Here is a 15,581-nt window from a genome sequence, read left to right on the forward strand (position 1 = left end):
TGGATACGCCCTTGCTTAGATGCTCTAAATGTCATTGTGTTTTATGGTGACGATATGAGATAATTATGATAAGTATCGTATATTTAAATGCAAAGAAGCGTAAAAATTTATCTCAGATATCTGAAAAATATCCTTTATCTTCCGTATCGGAACAGGGTTCTCTTGATGATGGCCTTGAAGGTGTACCTTACGAGTCAAAATCCCGCCTCAACGTTGGAGAGCAACGCCCGCAGTGCCACCTACGGTCAACATACAAAACTAGTTGACGTAGCTGGCGCCGTGGAGAGATCTGACATCTGGCGGAAAGTCACCGACGACTCCGGGGGTAGGTTTACCCTGGCCACGGGCGAGGAAATATAGAAAGGACGGAGAGAAAGGAAATGAAGAAATTACTTGTGCGAGGGGAGGATGGAGATGTAGAAAGGGGAATGGAGAGAGTGGAGGTCGAGGCAGAAGAGTGAGGGGAAAAAGGAGAAGAACTCATTGCGCGAGTCGAGACGGAGAGGAGCGAAATATTTGGCGGACATCTTGAAGACAAGGGGAGACAAAGGGCGGGAGGATTAATTACCCCTTGGGCGTGCAATTATTTCAGGGTCGCATCGTTACCCTGTACGTGCCCACAATGTCTTCGCCCCTCGGTCAGAGAGGAAAATAATTTAACACTCAGCATACAGTTTTATCGTCTCTAGTTTGGTTTGCATCGTAGCATATACTTCCACAGCTTCCTCATGCTGCAAAAGAATGTATGGAGACCTTGTCCGAACCAGGCTCCCTACTGGAACGCGAAGAAAACACGCCTGAATGGTCGTGTTGTACACCTCCCGACCCTTTTTTCCAAACCTCCCCCGCGTCCTTCGCGCACTTGAATACAAAAAAAATGGGATGGTTTTGAAGTCCTTTAAGGAGAGGGTCGAGTGAAGTGGGGGTAGGTAGGATTAGGGCAGCGGGGCAGGGGGATTTTTACGTGCGTTTCTCTGCCCCCGCACCCCCGCCATTCCCTTAAAAAAAAAAGCCCACTCCACCGAAAGGCTGTGTTTGCCCTACATCCCACACCCTGTACCCTCCCCTCTACTTTTGGCATCTTCAAAATGGCCACCCGTCTCACACCACTTCGCCCTCTATTCTCGTCACAGTGTCCCTTCCCCTCCTCCCCCCTTGTCCCTTCCCTGAATGTGTGCACGCCTCCCCTCCTCTTCCTCAGAAATTCTCTCTCCTCTCTCTCTCTCTCCCACGCCTCTTTTCGTTCCTTCATTGATCTAGCTGCGCGCGGTCTGCGAGGCCGAGGCTAGAGGGAAAGAGGAACGAAGAGGAGGGACCGTCGGGTGTTTTAAACGGAGGGGAGGGAAGGGGTTTTCGTGAGGGAGGGTTCGGATCCAGGGGTATGGGGAACGCCTTAGGGAGAGGAGGGGTCGCGGAGGTGGTTAGAGGAGGGAAGGAGGTTCGGCGGAGATATATAGACGTTCATACTACTCCCGAGCTCTTGGCGCGAATACTGGTTCCCTCGTGGTCCATCTTTCACCTTCCTTCCCCTGGTCCGCATTCTCCCTCCTCCCTTCGTTTCCCTCATTGTGGTGTCAGCGAGATCAGCAGTATCTGTTGGTTAGGGTACATTTAGGGTATTTACCAATGGCCTTGGTATTGTAATTGTCAGTTATTTATAATTTATTTATTTATTTAAAGTATGTATATAATATTGCCAGTTATTTAGCATTTTTTCTAATCATTGGATCGAGGATAAAGGTGAATTTTTCAGGGTGTTTTCGGCCATAATTTCATCTCCATACCTTCGCTGTCTTCAATGTTTCATGCGTATTTTCTAATCGGGTTTACATTTAAATCTAAAACGGGCCGTTATGATTACGGGGTGAGTCAATATCAAGGCACTAATGAATTTACGGTGATTACTAAAGAAAATATCCGCGAAATTCACCCCGACTTTAGTTTGTTTATTTACGACTTAACCTCTATGATTTGAAGATATGTGCAAGACGTTATTTGTATCAACATAATTACTTTTAGTGGAGGATATGCATTGATTTGCATAGATTCATAGATTGAAGGTGGAATAGACCACAAGTTGCCTTCGAAAAGAATTTCTTCTACTTGATTTTGAAATTATAATTATACATTCACATATTCAGGGCCTTGTCTATAACGGACCGTTATGATTACAGCGCGAGTTATTAATACCTAGACATCTATGAATTTGGGGTGAATACTAGAGGAAAATATCCGAGGAATTCCTCCCGAGTTTTCCGTACCCGTATGTTTTACTTCTCTGCCTACTCATCCCTCTTCGGAATATCTCTCTTATGTGATCCTCATACTCTTCTCCGCCCCTCCCTTTCTCTTCCCACCGAAGCATCCTTCTCGGCCGTACAATCCCAGCGCGACGCGTCCAAATGCGCCCGCTCGTAAAAATAACCCGCGACTGTACCGTCGCATGTCGTTTGTTTTTCCGCCCTTCCTCCGTCGCGGCGCTAGTTCCGCGCCCGCCGAAACTTCGACTTTCTCGCGTCCCCCTCTCCTGTCATGTTAAACCCCATACCCCACACAACGCGAAGTTTCGGGGGGGGAGGTTAAGTAGAAACGACCCGTAATATTCTTATTTTATATCTTCTCTCTCTCTCTCTCTTAATGACGTTTATTATTATCGCCATCCTTCCCCGTGCTCGCTGTACGGTCTTTTATAGACCTAACCCCTTGCCGTATAACCGCCGCGACCCCTAATGTTATATGAAGCCCAGTGGTGGTGGTGGTGGTTTTGTGTCTCCATGCATTTGCTCGCGTGTGCACGGCTGTCCACTCAGGCGGAGCGTGCGGGAGCATTTCTGAAGCGAAAGGGCTTTCTATTATTTTTTTTTCAAGGGCTTTGCGTTTCGTACGTGGAGATTTGGAGAAGGGGAGTGTCGTATCCTGAATTTCGCGGCTCTGGTGAGAGGGTTGAGGAACAGATTCCCTTGGGAGGGAAAGAGCAGAGATTGACCCCCTGGTCTCTTTTTGTCATCTTCTCCCTCTTGCTTTCTGTGGTCCTCTTCTGCTGAACAAGGTTTCCCTTCACAACAATTTAACTCGGCGTCACTTGTCTTATTGTGTCCTATTCATTAACTCATAGGTAAAAAATCTATTTCGTCACCTACATTCCAACACTCATTCATAGTTTCACTACCAGGGGTTAGGGATGGTGTGGTGGCTTGAGTGTTGCCTTCCCACCCCGTGGGCTCGGGTTCAAATCCCGGCGGTGGCAGAGAATTTTCAGAGACTGCCCGATCCCTGCTTCATTGGTGTGTGGAGGACATTTCGAGGACAACACTGTCCGTCGGATGGGACGTTGTCCCCTTGGCGCCTTTCGTTAAGAGCATGCTAATGCTGACGCCGGGTTTCTCTCCACCCTTCCTTACTTACCCTTCCCTCATGGCGCAAATGACCTCAGCTGTCGGTCGCCTCCTGCAAATTACCATACCATACCAGTTCCACTACCCTATGATTGGCATATTGCCGCCCTCAATTTCTTCCTTCACATAGACCTTTCGTTAGTTCCCTGATGATCTTCTTCCTTGCGTTCTTCTCTATGTGCCCCAGTTTCTTATCCATTGATCTTTGTAGGTTTAAATAGGTTCTATATTCCGCTAACATAATCGCGCAAGCATTCATATTTTTTCTCACTTCACGCGTCACAATGTGCCCAATATAAAAAGATTTCAGAGATAGATTTCAAATACAGTATTAGCCACGAAAATCAGCCTTGAAGACCATAATTACAGTCGATATCATGTAACGTTACGTCGTAAAATCTGGTTGATTTTTCACGTAAGTCCAGACAAGGGAAATACTCCAACCGTCGGTCCCATGCTGGAATCAGGGAAAGACTCCACAAACAAGAAAAACAGCTCACAAGAAAAAGGTAGCCAAAAATAATTTACGAGTTATTACCGTACGATATCTATTCAAAGTAGAGTATTCAAAAATCAGAAGTATTACAGAAAACAATGATAGTAATTCATGATCCCAGAGGAAACATTACCAGCTAAAATACCAGCAGAATATTTGCACAAAATTTGCCATGCCTCACGAGACATGTGACTCCGAGCAGACCACGAGCAGAAGAGGGCTTGCCTATGCAAGGCGAGACAGCATTTGAGGGGAGGGCTTCTTCCAGGGAGTGGAGGGGTAGCCAGGCGAATTCAACAACCGCCCACTGATGCGTCACTGCCCCTGCAGAAACGGCCGCTCCGCAAAAACACCGTTCCCTGGTTTTGAGACAACAGCCAGCACCCAGAATTTTCCCCTCAACTTCTGGGTTGGAGACATCAGAGGAATCGTTCATTGGAACACATGGAGGGGAAGGAGATACTTGGGTGAGGTGTTGGAGGGAGAGAGAGTTTGTGATAGGACAATGGTAAAACTTCTCACTCCAAGTGCAATACTAAAGCCTTAGCACCGATTTCCCCTTGCTTGCCAAGGAGAAGTATTTCTCCGCAGTAGTCCTATATAAGTCTTGCATTGCAGGTAGGCTGGTTCGGAGGCTGTTTCGGAGGCTGTTTCGGAGGCTGTTTCGGAGGCTGTTTCGGAGGCTGTTTCGGAGGCTGTTTCGGAGACTGTTTCGGAGACTGTTTCCAGAGACAGGATTTTCCAGAGACAGGATTTTGCGAGACAGGGCACTTTGCTACAGGGACCCTTTGCGCAAAAAATCCTTTGCGCGAAAAAACCTTAGCGCGAAAAGTTCTTGGCGGGAGAAGTTCTGCGGATAAGTTCGGAGGAAGTTCGAGGAATTTCTGGGGGGGGGGAGGGGTACCAGAAATTTTTGGGGGGGGGCAACACTTAAAAAATGCCACATCCTCTGTGGGAAAATGACCACAAAAATTGCTTGAACTTGGGGACCAAGACACGTCCACCAAGAACTGATTAATGCCTAGAAAACTTATCGAGGCATCACAGGTCCACTGGTTTTCACTGGATGAACCCCCACTGTTTAACCCCCCATGGAATTTACAAAAACCATTATTCAGTGGTTAGAATTGAACTGAATATAAAAAGTTTATTGAATGAGACAATAGTTTTCAAGAAATATCACTCAAAAATAGTTTTGACAAGAACATACATTTTTATCACTCTGTAAATAATAACCTCAGGAGTGATGTTTGGAATTCAACAGAATTCTTAGAGTGAATAACATGACATAATTACAAGAGTGAGACAAGAAGTATTGCTGATTGATATAGAGTAAATTATTTAGTATTACATAGCAAGAAAATAAAATTAATAATCAATATCTTATAATTTGATGCTTGTTTCGGAGTACAGTGAATCAAAATTACAAATAATTACCATCAGCAACTAGAAGGAACTGGGAAGATTTTTATTGGTATAACACCAGGATATCTTTACCAAACTCAATGTTCCTTCTCTCATCAGAGATATTTTGTGGTTTTTAAAACCAAGTAAGGCAATACAATAACCAACCACTTAGTAAATGGGCAAGATTAGGTTGGTGAAGCAGTTGGGTTCATAAGAACCCTGGGTTGTCCCATTAGTTGGGTTCAACCACCTTATCAAAAAACAACGATTGACAAAAATGGGTTTTAACTTCTACCCAAAATTCATATTGCAACCCAAGAGAAAGTTAGGGTCGACCAACAAAATATGTATCCCAATTTATATAATCATTAAATACAAGGTTATTCAAATATACGGTTATTCACTAAATAATTATTAGTTATCAAAATAGCAGCAAAAATATTCAGCATAATATGTGTCTCACTTAATTTATATACATTGGCATTATTAATTCTCCCTTTAAACCCTCCATATTTGTAAATATTATCAGTCCATAATTAATTATTAATAAAGAATCCTCCAAAATTCAACAAGATTTACATAAACAACAATAGATTGCACTAAATTCCTCGATTTTCCAATAATTAATAACAAATTACAAGGTATATGGTATTCATGTCAGCTATTGATCAAGTACTGACTAAATTTAATCAAGATGTGTATATATATATCCCTCAGTATTAATTAAACAAGTCAAAAAGAATCATAGGCGATGCTAACAAAATGAGAACTGCATATTGCATCAACAAAAGAAATCACTCTAAATTTCACTCTTCAATTAACAATAGAAATGAGAGCTACATGCTGGTTGCGACAAGATGAAAGTTCATACTTGTCGGGCGATGAAGGTCGCAACTCAACGCCAAAAGCCACACTAAAACACAGTAGGCAGTCTTAACATCAGCTGATCAATTCAATCACTCAGCCATCGGTAGAATATTGAACACTGTAAAATCACGACACTTATCACTGTCAAGAATCACTAATTGTGAGAAAGTCCATAAAGTCTTGGTGGAGGAAAGGTGACACAAAACACAATTGAATCTTAATAACTGGGGCCACCTCCACAGCTTATCTGGAAACGAGCCATCTCGGGGATTTCCCCCCAAGTTATTCTCCCGTCCTCTCCCTCCAAGCACCCATAATTCCTCCACCTTACCCCATCTCACAATCACAGTAGACCGACACTAAATTACATGAGTGAATTAAGCAGATGAGAATAAGCAAGTACAATACAATATTTCAGAACAATTTCAATTACAAGCATAGAAATAGACTTATTATTCATTATTCAAAACAATATTATTAGGAATCAAGAGAAATTCAACACCGAAATCAAGCATCAAATAGTATTAGAGAAAGCAAACATTAGCATTCATTGAGAAAAAAAAATAAAAAAAAATCAATGATATTTCTCTCCTTTTAATTACTGGAATTAGCAATGCCATCATGATATGCCTTTAAATGAGAAACATGACAAATTTTCTCTTTCCCAGGAGAAACTTCCAGAATAACTGTTACAGGAGAGAGATACTTTTTAAGGACGAAAGGTCCAATCCACAGAGGTTCCAGTTTTGCCATTTTCTGTTCACCTTTAGAACTGACAGGATGGTTTTTGCAGAGAACAAGATCTCCCACACAGAAAGTGATTTTGGAGTGAGATTTATCATAGGATTCTTTATGCCTATTTCTGGCCTTTTTTAAATTAGCAATAACATGATTCAGGAAGACTTGTCTGTCACTATCGCTGAGATCATTCTCGAATAAAGATTTTGGAATGTCCCACTGATTAATTAAAGGATGCTTTAGTTCTCTGCCGAAAATTATTTTGGCAGGAGAATAACCACTGCTCTCATGAGAGGCAGTGTTCAAGGCAAAATTTAAGTCAGCAAGCATAGAGTCCCACATATGGTGAGCATTATTGCACAAAATAGCAAGTGCAGATTTTAGATTTCTATGCAATCTCTCTACCTGATTAGAACAGGGATAGTATGGAGAAACAAAAATTTGCTTAACCCCCAGTTGCAAACACATCTCCTTAATGGCATGAGATTTGAAAACTTGTGCATTATCAGAAACCAAATATTTTGGAAAACCAAATTTTGGAAACACTCTTTGAGTGAGTATTGAAACAACCGAACCGGCCGTAGCCTTGCGAACTGGCTCAAGAAAACAAAACTTAGAAAATCCATCAATAAGAGAAAGTACATATTGGTGTCCACCTTTAGTCAGAGGTAAAGGACCCACAAAGTCAATATAAAGTCTTTCCCAAACATCAGAAGGATTGTGCGACGATAGCATGCCAGGAGGTGGAGCATTTCTGGGTTTACAAGTTTGACACAGATGGCATTTTCTGACCATGTCATAAACCTCTCTTTTCATATCCTTCCACCAAAAGTGTCTGCTAATCTTATCATAAGTTTTAGCCATGCCCAAGTGAGCAGACATACTAGAGCAGTGAAAATATTGAAAAATCATAGGCCTCAAGACCGTAGGCAAAACAGCTCTTCCTCGCTTAATTTTAGAATTCCCATAACATAATAGCTGTCCCTTCAGAAAATAGTTTTTGTCGTTCAAGGAATTATTATTAATCTGATTGAAAATATCCTTTAGAACGAGATCAGTTTCTTGGTGTTTTCGAATGTCGACAAATGACAAAGGCAATTTATGTAACACACAAGAATAAGGAACAGCTGACTCCTTATGAGTGTTTGATTCCACATCTAAATGACTATTTGTAGATGAGGATGGCTCAATGCGAGAAAGACAATCTGCGACAGAATTAGATGATCCTCGAACATGATGCACAGTGAATTTATAAGAGGATAATTTAAGAACCATCCTGCCTAATTTGCCCAACTGCTTAGGATGAGAGAAAAGCCATGTCAAGGCACCATTATCAGTGTACAAGTGAAATGGTTTTACTTGTAAGTAAACACTGAATTTTTGAATTCCAAAATGAATTGCGTGACACTCCAATTCATAAGAAGAAAATTTACGTTCATGTTCCAAGAGTGCCTTACTAGCGAAAGCCACAGGGACAAAATCACCATTTACTTTGTGATTCAGAACGGCACCAACCGCCAAATTACTGGCATCGACAAATAAATGAAATTCCTCGTCAAATCGAGGGAAAGATAATACTGGTGGATTGGTGAGAGCTTTCTTCAACTGGCAGAAAGCCTCATTTTCAACGGCTGTCCATTGAAAAGGAACATTTTTACGTTTCAAGCGATTCAGTGGCATAGAAATTTCAGAATACCTTGGAATAAACTTGCAGTAAAACCCACAAAGTCCAATGAATCTGGCCACTTCCTTCACATTTCTGGGAACTGGGAATTGTTCAATTGGTCTCACTCTCTCAGGATCAACTTGCAAGGTTCCATTTGTGATGAGATGGCCCAGAAAAGTGAGTGATTCCACACCAAGCTTAACCTTGTCCTCGCACACCGTCAAACCGGCACTGCGTAGTTTGTTGAGGACAGCATTAACATGAGATACATGGTCTTCAGCAGACTTGGAATAGATACACAAGTCATCAATATATGGGTAGACACATGAATATTTCAAATCGCCCAATACTTCATTAATGAGACGAGTGAATATTTGAGGAGAATTAACAAAACCAAATGGCAATCTATTATACTGGTACACTCCGAACGGCGTCACAAAAGCAGTTAATTTCTTAGAATTCTCAGATAATGGTATTTGATGAAAGGCAGAATTGAGATCAAGAACAGTAAAATATTTTGCATCAGCAAGATATTGGAATGCATGTTCAACAGAAGGTGTAGGATAACCGTCTGATTTAACAACTTTGTTCAACTTACGGTAATCAACCACTAATCTTTCAGATCCATCCTTTTTAGGCACTAGAAAAGCTGGCGAACACCAGTTTGAATTGGAAACCTCAATCACTTTCTTATCAAGTAAAGATTGGATGTGCTTCTTCATTAAATTTGCCTTTGGAGGTGACAATGAATAAGGATGGGATCGAATCGGAGTTTAATCTAGCAGTTCAATTTCGTAGGTCATAACAGATGTGACCCCCAATTCTTGAGAAATCACATCAGGAAATTTTGACAATAAACCCTTCAACTTATCACACAACGTGATTTCAGTGGACGACAGAACTTGTGATTCGGACGAGTTACTAACTGGCGCCGATTTAAACGCTTCGCAATTGTCCGTAAAAGAAAAAAGAGAATTCGGGGCAATTTCAAAACTGACGTTCGCCGGACGAATAATCATCTTTGAATTACAAATGAAATCCACACCCAGTAACACGGGAAACGGGATTTTAGCTAGATAAAACACGTGGTTCCAAGAAAACTTGCCTATTTGAACCTTGAGTGAGACAGAGGAATTAATATGAAAAGGCTGCCCCGACACCGTGATTAAATCGACGTCAACATTTTGACGAATAATTTTTCTCCGGCAACATTTCAGAGAAGCAAAGAAATCTTCATCACACAGTGAAACTGAACACCCAGTGTCAATTAGAGCCTGGCATGGCATAGAATGAAGATTAATAGATAATATTGGCAATCGAGTCGAACAATTGTCACGGACACTCATCAAACTCACGGCAGGCTGAGTAAATCGTCGTCTTTTGCGACACTCGTTCACTTTGTGGCCAGGTTTATGACAGTAAGAACAATTAATAGGAAAAGAAACTTCCCTAGGCGCACTGGAAGAGGCAACAGAAGACGGATTCCTAGAGATACGATGGAAAGTGTTGGAATATTCAGCACAGTCCATTAAATGTTTAGAAGCCTGCGTGATAACAGAGTCCAATTCTACAAATGTGTTTGGCTGATTTGAGAACATAATTGCAGATTTTGTTAAAGGATTTAACCCTTGAATAATGAGTCGCACAATAGAAGACTCGGAATACTGCAAACCCAGCACCTGAGTGGCATTACGCACAGAACACACGAAATCGTGGGGCGTTTCGCGAGGGAACTGAAATCTCTTAACTTTCGTAGTGATCAAACGATCAAACTCTCTGTCACTAACAATTCTAGCCCAAACTTTTTCTGTGATTTGAGACCATGCGAGATTCAAGTTTAACATAGACAACCAAAAATGACGAGAGCTGGCAGGTAGTTTAGATACTACAAGGTACAATAACGTTGACAGAGGAACCAAAGACAAAGAAACGATTTCATTAACTTTTAACATGAAATTAAACCAATTCTCACTGTTTGACACTTCAAATGGCGGAAAATCACTGAGTAATTGTTTGACAATTACTAACCCTTCAGAAACTGGCAATGTCTGAGAAGCAGACATTTCGTGAGAGACGTGAACATCACTTCTTTCCTCGTGCATTGGGCGAGGTGGAACCACTTCTAAAGAAGATTCCCGTTCATTATTAGAAACTTCACTTCCAACGGACACATTAGCCGTACCCCTAGCCTTACGATCCTCGCCCGTGGTTAAATAAGTTTTTTCGTACGGGTTGTCAGTACCTCCAGGCATTTTGAAAAGTGAAGTGACTACAACGAGAAAAAGAGAGAGTGAGAACGAGAAATAAAACTATCTCTCATTATTAGAAGAGTCCAATAGAGATAAAGGGGTGCCAGAATAACTAGCTGCTATCCAAACTATCAAGAAGATTACGAAAAAATGTCAAATGGCATATGACCACGAGGAAAAATGTCGAGAGCACTACTCACGTAATCCCACACGAACCAAAAAGCACTTAATGGAACATAAAATAACTCACTTTTAAGAGGAGAAACAACCAGAAACTGCAAAAAGTGGAGAAATAGTGGAGAATTGTCACCATTGTCCAGCACTCGGAGACCTCGACGAAAGGACAGGAAATCGAACCACGCTCTGCTACCAAAATGTAACGTTACGTCGTAAAATCTGGTTGATTTTTCACGTAAGTCCAGACAAGGGAAATACTCCAACCGTCGGTCCCATGCTGGAATCAGGGAAAGACTCCACAAACAAGAAAAACAGCTCACAAGAAAAAGGTAGCCAAAAATAATTTACGAGTTATTACCGTACGATATCTATTCAAAGTAGAGTATTCAAAAATCAGAAGTATTACAGAAAACAATGATAGTAATTCATGATCCCAGAGGAAACATTACCAGCTAAAATACCAGCAGAATATTTGCACAAAATTTGCCATGCCTCACGAGACATGTGACTCCGAGCAGACCACGAGCAGAAGAGGGCTTGCCTATGCAAGGCGAGACAGCATTTGAGGGGAGGGCTTCTTCCAGGGAGTGGAGGGGTAGCCAGGCGAATTCAACAACCGCCCACTGATGCGTCACTGCCCCTGCAGAAACGGCCGCTCCGCAAAAACACCGTTCCCTGGTTTTGAGACAACAGCCAGCACCCAGAATTTTCCCCTCAACTTCTGGGTTGGAGACATCAGAGGAATCGTTCATTGGAACACATGGAGGGGAAGGAGATACTGGGGTGAGGTGTTGGAGGGAGAGAGAGTTTGTGATAGGACAATGGTAAAACTTCTCACTCCAAGTGCAATACTAAAGCCTTAGCACCGATTTCCCCTTGCTTGCCAAGGAGAAGTATTTCTCCGCAGTAGTCCTATATAAGTCTTGCATTGCAGGTAGGCTGGTTCGGAGGCTGTTTCGGAGGCTGTTTCGGAGGCTGTTTCGGAGGCTGTTTCGGAGGCTGTTTCGGAGACTGTTTCGGAGACTGTTTCCAGAGACAGGATTTTCCAGAGACAGGATTTTGCGAGACAGGGCACTTTGCTACAGGGACCCTTTGCGCAAAAAATCCTTTGCGCGAAAAAACCTTAGCGCGAAAAGTTCTTGGCGGGAGAAGTTCTGCGGATAAGTTCGGAGGAAGTTCGAGGAATTTCTGGGGGGGGGAGGGGTACCAGAAATTTTTGGGGGGGGGCAACACTTAAAAAATGCCACAATCAGACCGATAACGTCCGGGTGATATTACCATTTGCGAAACTAGTCGTATAAATTATACGGACGTTTCGCTTAGTTAATGTCGTTTCATTTCCCACTCATTAAGAAAGCGAAAATAGTTCGTAGACTTTTTAGGCGAACTTGAGGCAGGACATTATCTCGCGTTATCCACCGGGTCATGCTTTCCATTGCCGACGTTACGATGCTTGAACCGCGCATTGTGACAGGGAAGATGTGTGTCGAACTGTGCGGTCGTTGCTGCAAGCAGCTATTTGTTTCGGTTTATCGATAGTTATCTTCAACTTTTCTCAATGTTCACTCTCCTTTTTCCCCGAATCATTGGTTACACTCGCCTAGATTTGCAGATGGCTCTCCGCCTTCTTATATCTGTCCCACGTGCAGAAATATCTTTTATAAATTGGTTTTCATTTACCTCCATGTTCTCGTAATACCTTTGAGAATGGTCCTGGATTAATTATTCAATATTATCGTTTCCAGCCTTTTTGCACAGGGCTTCTTTATTACGGTTATTATTATAAATCCATTTAATATTTAGTATCGATCATAGGCTCTACCGTTCCTTAATATTTCTTTTCCCCAGTTGGATTTCTTGGTTAATTCTATCCATGCCGGTATTACGTTCCTATATTAGTTTTAGTCTCACATACACGCTAGAAATATATGTATTCTAATTTCTGGTGGAGTGTCGAACTGAGGTTTATAATCGCCTATATACTAACTAGGAGGTCAGCTGCAATATGATTGGTCATCACAGTGGAAGGGAATTTTCAGTATTTTAATGCTATTATCACTGCTACAATAATTTAGCGTGAAATGGAAGGATTAACGAATGCCTATGAGCGTAGAACGTAAGGGGCCAATTGTTTATTTCTTAATATTTCACTTTTATGGTTGCCAAAGCTTCAAATACATATAGGTCGAAATCAATTTCATCCATAGTAAGATGGTATAAGTCAATCTTATATACAAGGGCGTACCCAGGATCATAACTAGGGGAGGCAAGCCATGGTCTGGGGGGGAGGAAACCAAGTTGTGACATTAGTTAATGAGATTATTTCCGTGAAAAATAGTTTTATTTTAGTTATATATCTTATACTGATACGTATCATTTTTCGTGGGTTTGAAGAAAATTTGTTGAATGCTTCCTTTTCAATTCAGTACCTATTTCGCTTAAAGGCTTTGGCAATTTTTGCTTCTAGAGGGGGAGGGGTAGCTGCCCCCCCGCCCCTCGCTAGGTACGCCCATGCTTATATACTATTAGCATAAAACTTTCGTTTCTCATCCCAAGAAATCCATCGACCAGCCACCCAGTCCACATAATTTCGCTTTCAGGGGGTAAACACGATGCCCATTGCCAATCAATTGTATGGCGTCTTTCCAGATTGCATCCCAAAAACAATTTCTGGCTACCCATTCCTTTTACGTGGGTATAGGCCAAAGTCAATCTATTTCGGTACTTAGTCCAATATACAAGGGCATAAAGCCTGATTAACGAAAGCTTAGCATGACGTTACGTGACGTGAATTAAAAGGTGAGTACTTGAGAAGAGTACTTGTTCTTTCATAACAACTTAATGAGACATAACTCGCATTGACGAAGAAATCAGTTGAACATGGTTGAACTTTCTCTTTATTCCATTCATCAGCAATGGAGTTTATCGATAGTTATCTATCGTCATTCCTCATACTGACGCACTGTCTGCTCTGATATGTGGGATATTTCATTCTTTTGTGTGGGTCATAAGGAAGTGAGGATTTTTTTCTTGTCTTGACCTCGATTTATAAATGATCCTGGAGTTTAGGCCAAAAGATGCAGAGGTGTTTTGACGACGTTTCGGTTTATTTGTAAACCATCTTCAGGGCTTTAAATGAAAAAAATAAGTATACAATATTGATACATAAATAAAAGGTTACAAGAAATATTTTTTATCTTAATATAATCAAAAACACTTTTGCATCTTTTGTCCTAAACTCCAAGAACTTTTGATCATTGAAGTGAGGAATTCCATAAAGTAGAGATAGATGTGGTGGGTATACCACGTCAATAGGCATAGCAATTGCGCGAGGAAAATATCGGAAAGAAAATTTGATGAAAAAAATCCCCTGGTTACTCTCTCGAAATAGCAATTTCATTTCTGATGTTGTTTTGTGGGTGACGGAGAACAATTTTGGCCGCGAAAATATCACAGAATGACAAAATAATTGACAAGATGACGTATCAAGGTTGACGGTTGGCCTTATACGATCGACTGAGAGCACGGCTTGTTGACCAATTATGATGATGCAATATATTTGTTTGTACTTAAACTTTTTTTTTGTGAAAGCTTGCATAAAAAATTCTGTCCTGCCAAAAGGCCAATATTGATTGAATGCATTTAAAATTAAACCTGCTCCGAAGGCCATATTGGATGGCAATATCTTTATACGGCATTTTGCATGAAAACTTATTTTTAGGAACCTTGATGGTGTGAAATGGAAAATTGCGTGAAATCTTGTACGAATAATTCAATGGCTGTGCGAGAAATAATTCCCGCTCTAACCCCTGTAATTTAAAAATTAAATTTAAGATTTAATGCTTCCTTAGCAAGTTTGTCCAATATTCTTTTTACGTTAGAAGTCTAGGCTGGAATGATGCCATCGGGTTTTGGTAGCGGGATGAATTGTTATGATTTAGGGGTTTAAACACTCCTGGCTCGTCGTGAGTTCTTCTCGGGCTTCCAACCGGGTAATGATCTCATTTCTCCCAACGTTTCCACTAAGGACTCGATGATGTTCATTGATCCTTCGGCGAAAATGGAGAACCCCATCCGTTCGGAGCTCAAGAGGAATTCATCTTGATAGGGTAAGGGGGTTTTTCAAGGGATGAGTGTCCTCTCCCTTAAGCAAGGCCCCTAAAACCTGATGTCTCCCCTTCCGCTAAATATTTAATATGAAAAGAAACTTTGAATCGGAAATGTCTTCCGGATCAACCTCCCACATGTCTTGTATTCGCTTTTTCGTACTATCAATATGTTCGTAATATTTCGTTTCATTGCGCTAATTTAAAAACTATGGCCACTGCCTCTCTTCATTTGTTCTTATGGTTAATTTTTTTGTGGTATCGCCCTCCAATGTATTTCACTAGTGAAATAATGAAAAGGCTATTTTGCGTTGCACGTTTACTTATACGAATCCAAAATAAAATTTATGTTGCTTTGTGCAGTGGCTTTATACCGCGCGGTACGGAAAATTATACGTGCGAACGGAATACTGAAGATGGTAATGACATTAATTAAGCATTGTGCCTCTCTGCTCCCTTTCAATTCACATGGGTATAAAA

The sequence above is a fragment of the Ischnura elegans genome, chromosome 4 (genome assembly GCF_921293095.1).
Source record: "Ischnura elegans chromosome 4, ioIscEleg1.1, whole genome shotgun sequence".
Lineage (NCBI taxonomy): Eukaryota > Metazoa > Arthropoda > Insecta > Odonata > Coenagrionidae > Ischnura > Ischnura elegans.